This window comes from Thunnus albacares, chromosome 19, assembly GCF_914725855.1.
Source record: "Thunnus albacares chromosome 19, fThuAlb1.1, whole genome shotgun sequence".
NCBI lineage: Eukaryota > Metazoa > Chordata > Actinopteri > Scombriformes > Scombridae > Thunnus > Thunnus albacares.
In genome coordinates, this window is record NC_058124.1 from 9,635,461 (window position 1) to 9,651,554 (window position 16,094).

Below are 16,094 nucleotides of genomic sequence, written 5' to 3' on the forward strand. Positions count from 1 at the left end.
TAGGTAAATGTCATGGTAACAGTCCAATCACTGCAATCACAGCCATGTTTAACTGGTGTTTAAGTATTATTTTCTTGAAAGTGTGTTTGTGTCTCTTTTGTGCTCTTTTTTTTTTGTTGGTGTAAAACTAGTTAACCTTGCTTTCAACCTTGAGTGTGAAATGGAGAGTAATCTAGCTGTTTTTTTTCTTGGAAAATTGAACTATATCAAAGCTCTTCAAGTTTTGCGGCACCTTAATGCTGTAAAACACCGTTCTACCCGAAAAACACACGCTGAGTTGGACGTTGCCCCACAAAAGAATGAAAACACTCATCCACTTTAACAACCCATGAACATTCAGTCCATAATTATTGCTGAAATAGTCCCTCAACAACAACAACAACACCAGCCTCACGATGTAATGATCCAGTCCAACAAACTGCTAAAAAACTGCAAGAAGCAAGTGACATTCAGAAACAATGAGTACGCTACTTCAGAAGAGACAGCTGTGTGTACGGTATACAGCGGTGTTGGCGATGTACATCTTCGGCTCTTTAGTGAATGTCACAGAAGAGAAAAATAGTAAGAAGTAAGAAATCCTGGGAGAAATCAGGGGGAACTGTTTGAAAGACTGCACTGTATTTGTTAGAAAAGGTAATCCCACAGTAGAGGAAGCTGGATTTGCCAAAATGAAGTCTAAAACACAAGGTTTGCCAAGCGCATTCTCATTCAAAGACAATTATGGACAAATAAGGATCACAGCCAATACTCTTAAAGATACAAATGGCCAAGTTAAAAGCTTAAACACTTTTCTAAATTCCTCTGACTATCCCTGTATTATCAGACAGGCGCCAATGTTCAAAAGATATAAGCAGATAAAGTGCAGTTACACAAAGAGATTTGAGGAAGGCATCGTGATTGTAATTCTGTTATATGGAAAGCAGTTTTTAAGCATTATGGTGACTTAATTTTGCGCTTTACTTGAAGGGCTTAACTGATTTTGCAGAATATTAACATTAGAAACCAAGATTTTGAAACACTGGTAAAAACTGATGCCAATCATTTTGAACACTTACAAGTTTCACATAACAGATATATGCAGTTTGGAGTATATAATCATGAATTTAGTGTTTTTTTGAATGGATAGATTGCAGACTGTGGGGAACACTGTTTCTTATGGGAGGAAATCAAAAGCTTTTATTTTAGTCGCCTCACTGCTTTCAGGTACTGTAAATAAATCTGTGGCGGTTGATTGGTCGGAACATAACAGATGTGAGGGGTGGAGCAGTCATGCTCGTCTAAAGGAGTTACTCGAATTAAATCCGATCAAAACGAGTACTTATAGGTGCACTAGTAATGCTCAAATTTCATTTCCATCTTCAAGGTTTCAATTTTGAGCGCAGCTGTGGCTAAAATAGATCCGCCTAAGAGTCCTGACAATGTGATGTAAATGAGAGCCTATTAAAATATTGTGAATTTGACATATCATTGCTGTCAGGTAAAAACCTTGTTATTGCAATTTCGGTTTTCATGTTTTCACTTTTACTGAAGGATTCTGTGCTCGTCTGTGGGTTGAGGAAATAGCCGTTGGGTTTGAGACACCTTTTCAAAACAAATTAATAAATGAAAGAGCTTTTTTTTTTCTGAGCTCCTGAAAAGCTGACATTTTGGGGTTATGTGGTTTTTTACCCAACAAAAATGATTTGCAAAATCTCTCTAAACAAAAACAAATCTGGTGTTAATGTGTATGTCAGGAGCAGATAGTATTTGGGTTACACTGTCATGTAAGTTGTTTTATTCTGATTCCATAACAACTGCAATGTCAGATCCTCCCTTACAAATATTGACAACTGGACCATTGCATTGTCTCCAAGAGTGTTTGTTGCAATCGAAGATAATATATCTTCGTCAGCACTAACAATCTTGCACCTTGACTACAGTCAGTATCTCCACTTACATGCCATGTTGCATCCATCCTCGTCTCTTTCACCAATACTGACTTCATCCCTATCTCTCGTTATCACCCGTCCAGCCCCCCCTTCCCCCTCCTGAATACCACTCACCTCAACTTTTCCTCGTTTTTACCTTCTTTCTCCGGTGTTGATCGTCCTCTCAAAATCTGACAGCTGCCTTCAGGAAAAGGAGGGGGGGAAAAAAAAAAAAAATCCCCACCTTCTCCCTTCCAACCTTTTCTCTCGGGTAGGGCTGAGTATACCTCTTCTTTATTTATCCAGACCTGTCTTTCACTGGGATATATTTCTTGTCTGCTTCACTTCTTAACCTCGCGTCATGCACTGACAGATATATAGAGACAGCGGGAGGAGAAGAGACGGGGGTGGGGGCTATGATGAAAAGAAAGAAAAAAGTTTAAAAAAAAAAAAAAAAAATGTTCCTGTTGTGCATAAAAGCTGTAGATCAGGGGCACAGCCGCTGGATTCAGAGAGGGAAATAAAGGGTCGATTTTGAGTATTAAATCACATAAAATGACACCTGAGTGAGACAAAGCGGTCAAAACAATATATAACTGGAAGGACAATAAGAAAAGGGCAGGTACGGAAGAAGAGACTAATATGAGCCAGACTGATGTCATACACACCTCCACACACATACACACACACACACACACACCACTCCATGACAACCCCTGAGCATGAAATCTGCCCTGGCACTGGCTGCAGTCTGGCACCATTTTGTCTATTGTCATTGAGGTGTGCAGGTAGATGGATGCTGAGGTCAGAAAAAAATGATCTTTCTTGAGAGACATACGTGTCTTTGTGTGTGTGTGTGTGTGTGTGTGTGTGATATAATCTGTGAGTGTCATGAGCAAAGGATGGAAAGATGAAGTGGAAGTGCCAAAGCTGACACGATTTTTCTCTGAAGTACAAGTTTGTGCATGTCTGAGTTAGTGTATACAAAGTATGTGTGGTCTGTGGTAAACAAGAGTGTACTTGGACACAGCGGTGCTTTGAGCTAAATGCTAACATCAGCATGCAAACATTTGCTAATTAGCAATAAAGACAAAGAACAGCTGAGGCTGAAGGGAAGGTCGTTAGTTTTGCAGGTATTTGATCATAAAATGAAGTATTGGGGACATTTAGATTTGACTTAATGATCGCACTAGATGAAAAGTTATGGGATCACCAAAGTTATTAGAATTCATCCCGAGAGGCGCATGAATGTCTGTGCTGAATTTCAAGGCAATCCATCCGAGTTGTTATGACATTTCCCCCAAAACCACAAATGTGAACCTCATGCTGGGAAGAGGTAAAATCAGGGGATCACCAAAGTAAATAGGATGCATCGTCCTGGAATCATAATAAGCTGGTGCTACTCAATCTAGATATATTAGATATTTCACTGAATAATTGAAAACATTGACCTGCTGGTGGCACTGAAGGATAAGTCACAGGATCACAAAATTTAAAAAGCATCATCATATATGGATGAGTGTTTGTACAAACGTTCATGGCAATCCATCCAGTATTTGTTGAGATATTTCATTTTGGCCCAAAGTGGTAGACTGACCGACAGACTGATATGGCCAACCCCTGCCCTAAAAGTTGATATTGTGTTGAGAAAATGCAAGTAGATGATGAAAAGATTTGGCGTTAAGGAAACAAAATAATAAAACAGTAAACATAAAGGAACGATAAGATATGATGTAATATTTTTCGACAGACAAAATGACAGCGACAAAGAATGTTTGACTCTTGGTTCTAATGAAAAGAAACATCAGTAAGTATGGATGTTTGTTCTGAAGTGAAAAGGAAATTGCCCTGTCGAACCACTTATGGTGCTATTGGTGTTCAATCAAGCAAGGACTATTGAAATGCAAATGTTAATGACAGTGGCATTCTCACACAGAGTGAATCTGTGTCTGGATATTTGGACATGAAGAGACACAATAAATTTGGCTCACAAATCAAGCTAAACAATCCCCTTAGATCGGACAAAATATCCCATTCTGGACCTATTCATCCCTAATATGGTTTCGATTGGCCTAAAAACGGTCCAGACAGTAACCGATTTGCACAGGTATGAGAAAAGAAGGTGCTAGAGTAAGAGAAGGATTGTCCTTGAAGGAACAACTTTTGAAAAACCTACATGTGTTAAGGAAGGCTGGAGGTGTGCTGGCATCTGAGATCCATTCCAACTCTAGAGACTGCCAATAGCCTGAGTTCACTGAGAAGTCAGAAAGAAGTGCTAATGTCAGTAAAGTTAATGATAAAAAAAAAAAGTGCCTTAAGTCACTGCATATCTAAAGTCCTTGAAGTTAAATTGCTGCCTAGAAACAAATTAAAGAACTACTACAGTAATATTACATAGCAAAGTATGATTCATCTCCTGTTTTCTTCAATGCTTAACTGTAAATCCAGCTCGTCCTCTCAAGAAAAATGACAGTATAGGTCCAAAATTCAGGCCAGCAGAAACGACAATATAGTTTGTAATATGTTTATGCCATCTAGCGGCCGTAGTAATTATGACCCGGGGAAGTGACGCAGTTCAGATGACGTCCATATACGGTGACTTGAAAAGATGACTTTGCTTTGTTAGGAGGAGGCGGGCTGCAGGAGACCGACGTTCAACTTCCCGTTTCCAATTGCAAGCATCATATTTCCAAGTCAGGACATTTTTTTTTAAAAAACGTAATATTGTGGTGTTTACTGCTGCCACGACGACAAAGGTTGAGTAACTTTAAGGAAGTATAAAACAATTTTCAAGTGATCATTTTAGCCCAAACCCTTATCTTCCTCTAACCCTAACCAGGTAGTTTTTGTGCCTAAGCCTAACAAGACCTTAACCACAGCGTTGTCACACCATAAAACATCATTTTTTCACAGTGATTTGTAACGGTTTTGGAAAGCCAGAGCGTGACTGCGGCAGCTAGATGGCAGAAACGTAACTAGAGGTGTGTTTTTACCGGCCTGAATTTTAGACTGAATCATGCTAGAGATGCATATATCACACTGAGCGTTACGTTTTCTTTATTTTCCTGTCAGATAATTGTTGACCTGTAAATCAGCTGTGCACAAATTCATCCTTTCTGGTGTAATTTAAGAATCCTTGATATCTGATTTTTGAACTGTGGCTGCCAAAAAAGTATTACAATCACAAGATATGCTGTCAAGAAGTCGCACAAGAGCAACCAGGGATGCTGGGAAAGATAACGTAGTTTCTTGCTTTAAAAAGATAGTTGGCATTAAGCATTTCCTTATTATATTGCCTCTGAGTTACAATTTACAGAGGATAAGAGGGTAAAACATTTTCAGCCATATGGCCTTCATGTGTCACAACTATGCAGTTCAGAGTAAGATCTGCCCTCTTAATGATAGTTAGCTCAGATAACTCAGATTTCTGAGAGATTCCTTAAACATACCACCAATGAAAAAAATCACTGCATCACAAATGTGATGCATTAACCTGGAGTCTCTTTGAGTTGATTTTCATAGTTGTGAATGAATAAGAACTAATGGTTGAAAGGTGGAAAATCAATCTAAACACTAATGGCATGCTTTAGAAAATGGTAGACAAGAGCATTGCCCATTTTCTCATTGTCAATGGAATAAATGTATTTCTAAATGTCTGTAATAGCTGAAATGTTCCTTTGTGATCTTCAAAGCTCCCAAATACTTTTTACATTTTGGGAAATTATAACACAATCTAATCCCTGCAGGTGTAAAACAAGTTTGTAGCAAGAAGGCAAAGTCTATATTTCTAAAATCTGAAGATCACTTCCTCCTCAAGTGTCCATATGTCCAATATAGTATCTTGTTGGGTTTATTTTTTATTCCTTTATAAGATTTAGTATAGTATAAGTTTATTGTAGACAACAACAATGATTTAAAACAAAATAAAAAAGCAAAAACAAAATTAAAGCAATAAAGCACAACCGGCTAGAAAATAGAATGAAAATAAGATAGACAGGAACAGAGGGAGGCTTCACTATAGAACTGCCTTGGCAGGGCAAATAGAAAGAGAAATAAAAAATGAAATGTAGGAACACAGGGCAGAAGGAGTGAGCGGCAGGAGGCAAGTAAGTATGTGCTTGTGGAGGGGTGGTGTTGAGAGACAGAGTGTGGCGTATTGAAGGACACAGGTCTGAGAGGCGGTAAGCAGGGGGGGGGAGAGGGGGAGAGAGATAGTGAGATGGAGATTGAGAGAGGGGACAAGGGAGGGGATGAGAGGCAGAGAGGGCGGATTAAGTGGAGAGAGGGATGATGTGGCCTGCCTTCTCTCCTTTAGGCCAGAACTTTATCTCCAGCTCCAGACTGGCGGCGGCGCGCCAGAGAGGCCTGACGACCCGGCGTGATTCGGGAGCCAGGCAGAGCCCATAAACGCACGCAGCTGATCGCGAGGAACTGATAGCGTGAGTGCACATACAAAACACACACGGGTTCATACACATAGACACATGAGGAAACATACCAGAGAATTAAACCCACAAAACTGAATCTGTAAAACCACACATACACACACACAAATGCAAAATTGATTTCAATGACAGACTGATTTCAGTGTAAAATTGAACTGTAAGCCTGTTGATTTATAATCACAAACCAGCATATTATATGAGTACTGGTGGCTAGACTCTAATTTACTGTAACCCTTAAACTTAATTAATGTTTGCCCAAAAGCTGACACCATAACCGATGTCAGGTTATTGTTATAGAGTGACTAACTTCTAAATTCACATCTTTATCTATCAAGGGGGGCAATTGTGGGCTGTGATCCCACCAAACGTTCATGCTTTCATAGTTAATTCAACTATTCCATCACAGCAATGTCAACCCTAGAAAGTGCAACACATAAATCATCCGGCAAATTAGTCCATTGTTTGGATACCCTGATCATTTACACACAGGTTAAGCAATTGAATTATCCTCATTTCTGAAGGTCACACAGGATGCGACTGCCAATTTTGAGGGTGTAACAGAGTGATAATATACAGAGTAGTGAGAGGAATGCACTCCTCCTGAAACGTAATGACTTGATATTCATTTTTAAAATGAGTAATGAGCAATGTGTCACGGTTTTAAAGTATTAAGCCCAACACTGCAACCCAGGAAGACTCAGAGCGCCTAACAACCCTGAGAATGACACCCTGTGGTAACAGCCAAAAGACCTGTCTGAGGTTCACAGGTTGCCAGGTCGGTATCAATACCCCCCATCCTGAGTCCATTGAGTTCTATTCAATGGTTTGGAGGGCTCTCTTGACTGTGACAGGCTGCCCGTCAATACCACACGCTGGTCAAAGCGGGTGGCTAATCCGGCAGCCAATCAATGAAGAGATAAGGAGACGCTGACTTGCGAGGTCAGTCACATAAAACGAATGGCTTCTTCTGCCATTTTATTTAATCTCGCTCCTTGAACAAGAACATATCAACAATACAGCTACGGGACGACAAGATGGATGAAAAGGCTACTTGTGAATGACGTTGTGAGTACAGAAGGAAGGGAATGGGTGTCTTTTGTTGTTGTTGTTGTTGATGATGAATACAAAAGGAGGAAATGTTAAAATGAAAACAATTCATTCCATGAAGTGCTCATAACTGCTACGGCCACCCAGCTGTAAATTTTGTCAACCGATGCAACCCCTTCGCCGCGAGCCAAATGACCTGGTGTTGTCAGCTCTTTGTCTGTTCTTTTTGGTCGCCATATCACCTGAGTCAGCATTGGCCAGAGGTACAGAATAAAGAGAATGAGTGCGTGTGTGCAGAAGTGTGCGTGTATGTGTGTGTGTAAAGATGGGAGGAGAATGAGTGGATATTACAGTAGTGCTGAGCGGAGCAGACAATGACATGTCGGCTACAGACGAGTTGGGGACCAAGTCTAGACACACACACACACACAGTTTCTACCTCTCCTCTCTTTTTGCTTTTTTCTTTTTCTTTCAACACTTTTAAAGTCTTTCAGGTGTTGAAAACTTAAGGACATTCTGCATTATTTCCTGTGTATGTGAGCGAGTGTATGTGTGTGTGTATGTGTGTGTGTGTGTGTGTGTGTGTGTGTGTGTGTGTGTGTGTGTGTGTGTGTGTGTGTGTGTCATGGTGGCTTACTCTGTCTCGCTGGAGAGAAACTCATTCCGTTTTCAAAAGAAGAAAAAAAAAAAATCATCTTCAAAACATGTGCATTATCTTTTTTCTTTTTTTTTTGGATTTACAAAAGGCTTTGAGAAAAAAATGTTGTCATTACTCTTCCATGTCAGTGTGTCCCGTTGATCTGAAAGATGAAATCAAGATCAACAGAACTAGTGACCTGAGTAAAAATTCAATGTCAAAAACTGCTGCATTATCCTGAAACCCTAAAATTAAGATGTTAAAAAAGATGAAACATTTTATTCCACATTGCAGAAAGTGTGTCTCTGTCATACTGACCTTGGAAAACTGTTGCTTTTACCAAGATGTATTTTTTCGTGCATGTGTAAGCACATTTTCTCCATCAGTCTTGGTGTCATCTAACACTCTTATTATTTAAAATATAAAAAATAAAAAATCTTGCCACTCCAATGACTTATAAATGTGCTGTGTTTTTCTCTGTCACTTAAATTGTACAATCATCACTCCATTTCTCTAACAGCCCTTTACTTGACTCCGCAGCAATTTAGTCCGTGTGGCTTCAAGACAGGCACTGCGTTTTATTCATTATTTCATTCCTTTTCAGACAACATAACCATTCAGAATTGAAATGAAAATGACTATGTTTATGCTTGAATCTCAAATTGCACCCTGGGGACAAAAAAATCAATCTCACTTCTGTCACTGACAGTTGTTTGGAGAGTCAAGGGCTTCAGTTGGATTCACTCTTTGGTCTTGTGCCTGAGCACTGAGCCCACGTGGAACAGTAACAACATGATTGGAGAGCCGAGGACATGGCATTTGTTGAAGTGGCTTGAAACCTGAGGAGAAACTTGTTTTTCTTCGCTTTCTATTGCTCTTCTCTCAAACGTACTTATTCATTTTTGCGCGCAAGCGTAAGCACCAACAGCTGCGCAGAAACCACAGTACAACTTAAAGGACCAGTGTGTAAGATTTAGTGGGATCTGGTGAAGTTGAAGATTTCAACCAACTGAATACCCCTCTCCCCAACCCCTCCCTTTCAAGTGTGGAGGAGAAGCTGCAGTGGCTTCAAACCCCGCAAAAAATGCGAAAGACCCTGTCTAGAGCCAGTGTTTGGTTTGTCAGCTGTGGGCTACTGTAGAAATATGGCGGTGCAACATGGCGGGCTCTGTGGAAGAGGACCCACTCCCTAAGTAGCTATGAATGGCCCATTCTACGGTAACAAAAACACAAAAATTCTTATTTTCACTAATTAAAACATACTTATGAATATTATATTCCATTTCTGCCAATAGATCCCCCTAAATCTTACACAGTGGTCCTTTAACACATCACTGTAAGAGTATTTTCTGCCTGAGCCTTGTATGGCTACAAACACCAACATAAAAATATAGCTGCAAGCAGCAGTGATTGAAGTCCAAGCAGATTGCAAGCATTTGGATGCTTGTTCGAGTTAATATGATACACTTGAAAACTTGCCACATGCATGAATTGCTACACTGTTGGCAAGTAGGACTTGGCCACCTGGGGATTCGAACCCTTGATCTTTGTATTCCCAGAGAAGGGGTCTTACTGACTGCACCACTGGGGAGACATGGTTTCTGTACACATTCACACAACTTGAGGCAATGACATCACATGAGCAAAACTGGGGTATTTTGTCTGATTGTCTGTTTAAACGTATTATCAAATATTTTGGTGATATATGTTCAAAAATGGGATGAAATAGAAAATGTGCTTACAGTACAAATTACAGCATGACACTGAATATCACTGCAGACTCACCGTTTGACTAATCTGAACATCATTTGAAACACTTGATATCTACCATCTAGAGAATGTCTGTTTCAATGTTGGTAGCATGTGAATGAAGATTTGTGGAGATATGTTAATTGATTTTGCATAATTTGAAAAATATAGAGTGATGGACTTCTGAATTGACCATAGGTTGTGGTGAGGCAAACTTTTGTCACCATTCAGTGGATGTGCGGAAAAAAATTCAGCTCCGTACATATGGGTGATTTATTTTGATATTTTTAAGTTTGGAATGTGAAATTTAGATTTGTTGTAATAAGCCATACCCACTTTAATCAATTTAGATAGATAGATCTGTCTGGACCCACAGAATCCAGGAAAAAAGATACATTTTGTTTCTGAGACTTACAGTTCAAAAGTTATATGCCAAAACATAAAGTTTGTTGTAATAGCGCCACCATCTAGCCAATCTGTATTTTTTTTTTTGTCTGAGTAGTGGGTGAGATTTTCAACCTGTCTGCCAAATTTGGAGACTGTAGCTCTTACAGTTTCTGAGACCCAGATACTTTTAGGACAGAAGAAGAAGAAGAAGAAGAAAGAGAAGAAGAAAAAGAAGAAAAAGAAAAAGAAGAAAAAGAAAAAGAAGAAGAAGAAGAAGAAGAAGAAGAATCCTAACAGATACAATAGGGTTCCATCAGCTTCGCTGCCTGGACCCCTAATTAAGATGTGAAATAAAAAAATCAATTTCTCAAGCAGCTGCAGTGCTTTGTATTCTCCTGAAATACACAGCTAAGCTTCACGACTCTCCAATCACCAAAAAGTGTCAAACTGAATGCTATGTTGTATGTCAGCGCTGATGGCTGCCTATCTTACATAATGATCTTGTTCTGATGGTCATTCAGTGGCACACTTAGATTACAGTGTAACGCTGTGGGCGAACCACTGCCAATCAAGTTGTGTGGGTAGCAGCGAGGATGTCAGAATGACAGCAGGGGGAAAATGGCAAGGCTGCTTTAGAAAAAAAAAAAGAGAGAGAGAAAGAGAGGGTGAAAAAAAAGAGTGGCCCTGCTAAGTCAAGCTCTGCTCAGGCAGGGCTGTAGCCAGGATTTCAGAATTACTGAGGTCATGAGTCCTAGCCCCACTTGGGGGGGTGCATTTTAATGCATTTTGAGGGTAACAATAATCATTTAGTAAATATTATCAGTGACAACAAAAAGATGAAAATCGGACTAGAATCCAGCACAAGATAAGTCACAAATATGGCCAATTTTCAAATTAGTCTTTTTCACTTCACTTTCTTATTGCTCTGAAATCACTTTCACTGTCAAACAAATCGAGCAGAGGAGCACAGCTGCAGTAACTTTCAGGTTTTGCCCTAAATTACCTGACAAGTGTTCAAACACTCATTACTCAAGTTCATCCAAACAATAAGCCATAAACTGAAAGTTACACATGGCATGACAGTGAAAAATGAGTGTATAAAACATAGTAGAATGGAGTACTCCAGTAGCTGAATGGTTACTATGCATGCCACATTACTGCAATGTCCCTGGTTTGATTCCAGCTGGAAATGTTGCACCTGTGGCAAGCTGTTTTAACATTTAATAACTAGACTGGATATGTATTGCAGATATCTGTAATTCAATTCTTCCTTGTCAAAATGAATATTGCAGATATCCACAATGACATTCTTCCTAGGACAAATGATGTCACTTTTGCCATTCATGTGTATTGGGCTTTCAATTTCTGACATCCAGAATGAACATTCTGGATATCTGCAATAGAATTTAAAAACTCCTATTTCAGATATCTACAATCCAGTTGTTACTAGTCCTAATTTTAATTTCAGATATCCAAAATGAAAAAGCATTCCAGATATCCATAATGTATTTTGAAAATCCAAAATACATTTTGACTTGTAAAAATGTCATTACGGATTACTAGTCATAATATGAATTTGTATTATGACTAGTAAAAATGCAATTTCACATATCGACAATAAGCATCTTGACTAGTAACAATGCAATTGCAAATATCCACAAATGTATTGTGGCTATCTGTTGCCAGGTAGTTAGGACACCATTTTAACATAAAAAGGGTTCATTGACTATACACAATTACATTTTAGATATCAATAACAACATTTCTCCAAGTCAGAATGGCAATGGAGATATCTACAATTACAATTTGACAGAATGGCAATTAGATCTGCAATGACATTCTTACTAGTAGAAATTTTATTTTAAGATATCTAAAGCTTTATTTCTCCTAGTCAAATTCAAGATCATTAAAAAAGTATAAGTGGCCATTTTAACATTTAATAGCTAGACTGGATACGTATTGCAGATATCTGTAATTCAATTTTTCCTAGTCAAATGAACATTTCAGATATCCACAATGACATTCTTCCTAGGACAAATGATGTCACTTTTGCCATTCACGCATGGGCTTTCAATTTTAGATATCCACAATTACATTTCAGTGCAATAGAATTCTTACTAGGAAAACTCCCCTTTCAGATATATACAATCCAGTTGTTACTGGTCATAACTGAAGTCGGCATTTGCTGTCGGTGAAGAAAGAAAAAGCCTGCCAAATGTGGTTACTAGATGTTGCACTACGCATGTCCTAAACTCCCCTCAAATGTTTTCAGAAACATATTTTAGTGTATGTTTATCAATAATATATTAAAGTTTTTAACCAGGCCTCCATTTTGAAAACAGATGAGCCAAAGCCAAGCACCACTCAACTCACAGAGGATTTGTATCATCCATATTACCAATACCATATTGGTAGAGCCAGTCATGTGTGCTTTGAAAGTGCAACATGTCTTCAAACAGTGTTGACTGATCTTGTTGTTGCGTGTATGCAGGTTGCAGGATAGTACTGTACGTGCACAACTTGTTACATGTATGTCACATAATGTAACATGTTGCACATGCAGAGCTGTTCAGATGATTAATAAGACGATGCCAACCTTTGTTCACAACACACCATACAACTAAGTAGTTTTAGCAATTTGCCACTTAAGTTTAACATTTTAAGAAATATATATATATATATATATATATATATTTTGTTTTTTTTAAAAGACCCAGAAAAAATACCGAGGACATGCCCTCGGTGTCCTTAATGGTAGCTACAGACCTGGGCTCAGAGCTATGTGTGTGGGCTTGGACATTAATTTTAAATTTAAATAAGTTGGATTTAGTACCCAAATTTGATCTATGAAAGTGAAGGCAGTGAGCAAACATTAGCTTGAGGCTAAAGCTGCACAGTCAGGGAGGAAGCCGCTTAGCAATTTTTGTGAGCCAAGTAGCTTGACTGATTGCGCTTGCTCGAAAGGCTGCAAGCACTGATCTGCACAATTGTTCCATAAATAATTGTTTGCTGCTCTTTATTGTCAGTTGATGCAATATGATTCAACCTCTAAGCCAGTTAATGAAACTTTAATGTATGATGTTCCAAACTCCCAGTGTCAGGTTCTGAGAAAAGATCCTCTGGTGTACAGTTTGAGGTTTCATGTTTCTGGCTGTTTAGAGTGAACGGAGGACAAACCGGATATTAACCATGATTGAAAAGACTGCCACCTACTCTGCCCTGTATTGGACAGGGTATTAAAGGAATACTCCACCAGAATTTATCTGTGTAAGTATCAAATTCTCACACAGGTAGTGAGTATTTGAGTATTCTTTTACTGGTGACTGTCATTTTACCAAGAAACAAAACAGAGAAATACAATTTCCAAATAGCTGATTTTACTGTGCTGACTTAAGATTCCCAACTGGAAATAGAACCCTTTCTTGCAATAAAAGAGGACAAAACCAGTGTAACATCACCAGACCATTTGTATTTCCTTGTCAGTAACATATTAAAAGGTGAAAACCGTTATGCTGACCCCTTCCCCCCCTTTTTTTCTCTCTCACACAGACTCACACACACACACAATGTCCTCTCTCCTCCTACAGATAAAATGTGATGCTGTACAAAGATCTTGACCTTCAAAGCACTTGTGGGGGTTTAGAAGTGTTGTTAGCCCCCCCATCTCCCACTATCTCTCCCCCCTTTCTCTGAGGCTCAGCCACCAGCAAGGGGTTGAAGGGGTCGGTCCCAGCGGGCTCGGCCCTAGCTACTGCAGCTGCCTGTCATCAGTCCATGAAGGCACCACGCTAATAGACTTCCCCCTCTCTTTTCCTGTCAAACAAATGGCCTGACCATGGTTGCCCCTGAGAGGAAGGCCATGTCATAATCGATGCAGCTACCCACGTATATGACTCCCTCCCCTTCCCCTCCCCTCTCTTAGTCTTGCTGTTGAACTGATACGCTCACATGCACACAAGGTGAAAACACCGGTATCAAATAAAATCACTAACAGCTTGCAGACAACTTGCTTCCATCCCCAAGAGTAAGACTCAAACTAATTGTAAACTGACAAATACCCATTAACTTTGCCCACTTTTCCCACATCACTAATCACCATGCAGCCTCACTATGAGTTCCCTATCAGTCCTTCTGTCCTTCCTCTCGGTCTCTTTGCTTTTCCTTGTCATGCCTACTATATAGTCCCCTAATTAAACGTAGGGAAAAAGTGGAAAACGCAAAATCTAATCCAATTACAGGCATGATGAACCACATGTGTCCCCCTGGCGACAAGCCTGGTCAGGTTCCCTAAAGACAACAACAGCTGAACAACAACCCTGATTGAAATGGCAGGCCTTCAAACAACATCCACTCCCATTGGAGCAGAGCTAAACAAACCTCACTCCCATTGGGCTCCCAGTAATGGGCAGAGCAGTGTATAATTTAGAAAGTTGAGAAGAGGAGTGTTTCACATACTAATGCAGACTCCCTAATTCCTCATTACCACTGTTGGGCCTGACAGAAGAAAGACTACGTTCATCAGCATCAAGTCCATGTGCATAACTTATATATGTAAACTCCTACTCATTCAGTGATGGAAAGTACATTTTACTTACTGTATTACTGTACTCTGCTACATTACTGTACTCCACTATATTTCAAAGGAAAATATTGTACTTTTTACTCCACAATGTTACTCGTTTCAGATTAAGATTTTACATTAAAAAAAACACGATGACCTTATAAAATACATTAAACCAGTGGTACCCAACCTTTTTGGCTGACTCCTGACATAAAAGCATCAAGATTGAGCCCCTTGTCATGTTTCGATGTCTATGAATTGTTAGCAGTTACCGAAGGGTGATTTGGAACAGTTTTAGTATAAAAGAGGTAGAATTATCCAAAAAGTGAATACTAATTTGTGTTGCAAAACTTTTGTTTTTTCTTCATTCCTTTATCTTTCTTACTACTACTAATATTACTTTTATTCCTTGTTATTCCTACTCCATGTATGATGCCACATTTATCTTGTGACCCTTTGGAGGGGGCCTACACCCTATATGTTGGGAACCACTGGACTAATCTGCCTAACTGTATAAAAGGTAGTTAAAACTAGCTCCACCTCAACATCATCCATTGATGCATCAGTAGCAATCTTTATGTAATATCAAATAATATATTTTCTGCTGAATGATTACTTTTATTTTATTACTTTGAATACATTTTGCTGATAATACTAATGTATGTTTACTTTCAGTGTGTAGAATATTTAATATACTTTTAGTACTTTTAGATTGTTGTAATAGTGCTTTTACTTAAGTAAATGATCTGAATACTTATTCCATCAATGACAACATTACATAAAGTAATGTTTCATGCATTATTTCTACTTTGACGAACAAAAAGGAACAGAGTGGGGCTTTTTTGCCATCAAATGATCAAAAAATTTCAAGTGGATCATACCCACCAAGTAAAATAGTCCTTGGCAAGTGATCAAGTGTTGATTGTGAAAAATGTGTTTCCTACCAGTAAAGCCCTGACCGTGACAGAGAATAATCTGTTCATTCCAGATTTATCTTATTTTATAACGATTTTGGAACCTTATTACTTTAGGGAGTCTGTTCGTCGTATATTGAGTGCATGTGTGCAGAGCACTTCAGGAGACACTGTGCAAACTCACCGGGGGGGTGTGTGTGGAAAGCTTGCTTCCTTAATTTAATTGCCAATTATATTAGTGCCTCGGCTCTTCTGAGTACAACACAGCTACCAAGTCAAAATAATCACAGGCTCAAACTTAATGTGTAAATACTCCCAGAGGGACAGGACGCACTCACATAGATACCGAGACTGAATGCAAACACACTTGCATACACACAAACATGCAAACGCCAGAAAGGGAGCGGGGGGGTGTATCAGAAAGGAAGATCATGGCACTTGCTGAAT

At 39.1% G+C, this 16,094-nt stretch overlaps 1 protein-coding gene across 5 annotated transcripts in view; it reads right to left on the reverse strand.

Annotated features, from left to right (window-relative positions):
• adgrb2 (adhesion G protein-coupled receptor B2) overlaps window positions 1-16,094 on the reverse strand; it is a 203,173-nt gene that overhangs the window by 162,838 nt on the left and 24,241 nt on the right. The window contains exon 2 of one of the 5 annotated variants that reach the window (XM_044336656.1): window positions 2,043-2,321. The exons of the other annotated variants lie outside the window; for them this stretch is intronic. The gene's annotated coding sequence lies outside the window, so the exon portion shown is untranslated. The remainder of the gene's footprint in view (window positions 1-2,042; window positions 2,322-16,094) is intronic. 5 annotated transcript variants of the gene reach the window in all.